Raw genomic sequence first — 4,719 nt, 5'->3', positions numbered from 1 at the left:
TGCTGGGTCAAATGGTATCTTTATTTGCAACTTTTTGAGAAAGTGCCACAATGCTTTCCACAGTGGTTGCACCATTTTACACTCCCACCAACAGTGATGGAGGTTGTCTTTTTAAGTTGGCAAAAAGAAGGACAATATGGAGTCACAGAGCTTTTTAAGCAGTCTGGTCACAGAGTTCAGAAATTACGAAGAATTTAGGCAATCAATATAAGGCACCAGCACTTGTGATACTGAGAGTTTTCATATACTTCCTTATAAAGGAAGAATTAATTCTCAAGCCCAGACAGAGTCTGCACTGGAGGTCAATGAAAAGAAAGAAAATAGTGTTTGGCATCCTCTAATCTTGACAAGGGCATTGTGCTTGATCAAGTAGGGAATCAGCAAAGAAGAGGAAGACCTTCAGTGTGACAGACTGATACAATGACTACAAGAATAGGCCCAGCTGGGAGGGTGGGGAGGGCTGGGCGGGGAGAGAAGTGCAGCAATGAATGAATGGAAATCCAAAATCTCTGTAAATGTTCATTAAAATTATTAAAATAATTTTTTTTAAAAAAAGACTAGGCCTAAGTATAGTAGTGATAATGATGAGGTCGCAATGCAATTTTCTGTGAAAGAGTGGGTGTGGCATGGGAATTGCCAAGTCTGAACTCCACAAAGGGGAACAATACCCAGCCATAACACAAAAGCAATTCCCATAAAGATAGACATGTCTCCCTCCCTCTTTGAACCTACTTCAATGAATTCTCACACCAATCATCATGCCCATGTCTCTCAGTGCATTTCTTCTGGTTCCCATAACCCATTGCTTTGTTCATACTTGGAGAAAGTGATAACAGAGCGCTCCTTGGAGGCAAGGACAGTGAACCTTGTCACACATACTTTTGTTTAGACATGTTGTTAGGAGGGACCAGTTCTTGGAGAAGGCCATGATGCTTAGAAAGGTGGAGAGTCAGTGTAAACCTCAATGAGATGGATTGACTTGATGACTGTACAATGGGTTCATGTATGTCAGAGATGGTGAAGATGGCCCAGGATAGAGCAGGGTTCAGATTCATTGTTCATGAGTCACAGCTAACTTGATGGCACATAATAACATGAATAACATAGCCATACAGAATTGATAAAATCATACCAATGATTATGGGATTTATTAGAGAAATAGGTAATAATTGAGGTGGGAAATAGAATGCAATTTTCAGTTGGGACAATTTCTCAAGTTTTCAGGCCCTCTGACCTTCAGCTTCATGACTTTAGGTCAGTGTTACACAGTTCTCTTGTGGTTGCTGTGTACCATCAAGTCAGAAATGACCCACTGTTAGCCCTCTGGCAGGTTTTCACAGGAAGTTAGTCACATGGGAGGAGATTGCCCATCCTTCTCCCATGGAGCTGCTGGTGGTTTTGAACCATGTGCCTTTGGTAATTGCAGTGCAGCTTTTTGCCACTAGGCCACAAGAGTTCTCTTGTCCTGCAAATTATGGCTTCCACCCCAATTCTCCAGCAAGAGCCCTGATAGCCTCACTCCATGAGGTAGCATCCCCAGACCAGATCTCTGGTTCTCTACTACTACTGCTCTGATCTAGGTCCTGGTCTGACTCACCCTAGAATCTCTGGTGCTGGAAGAGATTGCATTCTCTACTCCTTTCTTGCTAGTAGTGAGAGTCCCACTTTCTGCCTCTAAACCTGTTCAGTTTAACCCTGCAGGAGTGACAAGACTATCACCTTATCAGTCTACTGGGTGGTCTACCCACCCTATTTTCCTAGTTCCACCCATTTATGCAGCAAGAAGCAAAGGCAATGTTGGCCTGGCAAAGACATTTTGAACACTAAGCCCACCACATTACCCTTTCTTTCTGTTGTACATGAGTGTGCTATGTGTTGGAGTTAACTCAGCAGCACCAATCAACAACAATTCTGCTAAGAATTTGTGGGCCTAGGAAATTCTGATGGTCCAGTCTGCAGGGAGTTGCATTTTTTTTTTTTAGAGCTATAACTGAATCTTTATTTAAGCCTTATGTGCCTACTTAGCGTTTTCCACCAACTCGGGGAGCAGAAACTTTCACAGGCTTCACAATTTTTTGTTTAGGCACTGCTTTTGTGGGAGCCTTAGTAGCAGCCATTGCAGTCTTTTTAGATGCTTGTTTAGCCTTTTTTGCTTCCTTGGCAGCCCTGATAGCCTATTCTTGAGCCTTTCTAACTTCAGGTTTTTGATTCCTCTTGGGGATGGCCCTTTGGAATTTGACTGTTCGGCAGGTTCTTTGCTTTTGAATTTCTTCCGACTGGCCCTTTTTGTGCTTCCTTCTGTAGAGGACAGTCCAATTTATCTGCCGTGGATTCCTTTTGGAAAGGAAAGCCGACTCGTATTTTGCATTAAGAAACTGGAACACCTTCCCGTCGGTCCTGGCGTAGCGCCTCCCGTGCCCGGGGTAGATCTTGTACCCGCTGAAACTGCACGGAACTGGGAAGATGGCGAAGAGAAAGAGAGGATTCTGGGGGGAGGTGCATTATTAAGTCAAAGGCAATGAATGCCTGATTTGAATCCACCAGCAGCTAATAGGGAGAAAGATGAGTAATTTCCTCCCTTGCAATTTATAGCCACCAAAAGCCTGCTGCAGGGTCAGCGATGAGTCAGTTCCGACTTGACATCGGGTAGATTTGGGATCGGTCGCTATGAGTCGCAGGCGACTCGACGGCACATAACAACAACAACAACAAGAATTTCTAAATTTTTGGAGCCATGTGTGTTTTCCAGAGGACTTTAAAACTTTACCCTAGAAAATACAGGATGAGTTAAACAAAACATTTTACTACCTGAGGAAATCAGTGTCACCTAGAGGCACCGACAGTAGGTCACTCAGAATGCTTTGGTGGTAAATAATTAACAGAACCTGCTCAAACCATGAATAACGTGCAAACAATAAGGAAATTTATTATGTCATATGAGAAGGAAGTTCAAAGAGAGGGCAGCAGTTATGCAAAAATATTCTCAAAGATCCAGATTTCTCTCATGCATCACACTACCATTCTTGGTGACAATTTTATCCTCAGGCAATAGCTAGATAATTACAAATGTTCTAGGCATTATACCCAGACATACCAACATCCAGAGAAAGAAGAAAACTCTTAGAATCAAGAATGTATTTCTAAGAAACCATGTAATTAATCACCTATCTATTTTGAAACCAATTAATGGCAAAGAGATATGATAATGATGATTGGTTTAGACTAGTCATCTGTGGTGGATTTTTCTTATTTATCCTGATACAATTTTCTTTCTTCTCCACTTCCTAAACCAGGTGCCTCTGGAAACTCTATAAACTCTATGAACATAAAGAAATTATGTGAATTATAGAACAGAGTTCAGGTATTTTTTTCACAGGGTCACTATGAGTCATATTCAACCTGACGACACTTAACCACTGCTAAGTGAGACTAGTTTTGTTGTATTTTGGAGGAACATTCTTCTACTTTGTACATCACTCTTTGTCAAATTGCTGTACTGAGGTAATCTAGGTTTGCTGTGATGCTGAACCTTGTGCCATTGGCGTGTGAAATGCCATAATGGTTTCCCAATGTGGACAGTATTTGGTGGAGCTACCAGTTGCAAAATAGTTTGGAAGCAGGAGTGGCATCCACTTCCTAAACCACATGCCTATGGAAAATCTACAAAATTGGAGAAACGACAATAGTTATAGAAAGGCATTAGGTCTTTTGTTCATGGAGTTGCTACGTGTCATGCTTGACTCAACGCCAATGAACAACAACATTTTAAAAAAAGAAGAAAAAGGAAAAAAGCTATGAAACTGTAACTGAGGTGCCACTGTCCTGTGACAATCTAAAAGAAAATGCATTCTTAGCTTGTAAAACAAATTTATCGACTAGTGAAAAATATCTGAAAGATAAGTGAATTAACATCAACAAAGAAACCCTGGGGGCCTAGTGCATTATGTGTTGGACTCCTAAACAAAAGTTGGCAGTTTGAATCTACCAAATGCTCCACTGGAGAAAGATAAGAAATCTCCTCCCATAAAGACTTAACAGCCTCAGAAATCTAGTGAAAAGTCACCATGAGTCAGGACTGATGCAGGAGCAGTGGGTCTGGTACGCCATACACAGATGAAACAGTTTGCAGTACTAATTGTCATCAAGTCTATTCAGATTCATGGCAACATTCCGTGACAGTCATGGTAAAATTGAACTCCACTGGATTTTGAATGGCTGATTTTTCAGAAGTAAACCTGACGTGCCACTGGATGGACTCAAATTGCCAATATTCTTGTTAGCAACCAAACAAGTTAACTGTTTGCATCACCAAGAATTCCATGAAACAGTTTAGTCACAGAAAAGATTTATGCTTACCTACAACCAGGAGAGGTTAAAAGAGATGAATGGGACCTTTTAAGAATCAAATCCCTATGCACATTCAAAAACTTCTCCAATAGGGTAAAAAGGAAAGCTACAGACTGGGAAAAATATTTGGTAATGACATATCTGATAAGGGACTTATATTTGGAATTTATAGAATACTCAACAGCCACCACAACAAGATATACAACCCAATTGAATGAAACATAGGCACAGATATGAACAGACACTTCACCAAAGAAGACATTCAGATGGCGAACAAACACATAAAGGAGTGTTCAAAATGCTAGCTCTAAGAGAAATGCAAATCAAAACAACTATGAGATATCATCTCACCCCAGTCAGAATAGCAAAATT

General features: G+C 40.9%; 1 pseudogene; it reads right to left on the bottom strand.

Annotated features, from left to right (window-relative positions):
- Positions 1 to 2,021: 2,021 nt before the first annotated feature.
- The window catches only part of LOC102872123, a 6,969-nt pseudogene continuing 4,271 nt past the window's right edge, over positions 2,022 to 4,719 (bottom strand).

Source organism: Elephantulus edwardii, unplaced genomic scaffold (genome assembly GCF_000299155.1).
Source record: "Elephantulus edwardii isolate Elephantulus edwardi_28Jun2011 unplaced genomic scaffold, EleEdw1.0 scaffold00034, whole genome shotgun sequence".
In the NCBI taxonomy this organism is placed as follows: Eukaryota; Metazoa; Chordata; class Mammalia; order Macroscelidea; family Macroscelididae; genus Elephantulus; species Elephantulus edwardii.
The sequence above is the reverse complement of the archived record's forward strand: the minus strand, read 5'-3'. Positions and strand labels throughout refer to the sequence as shown.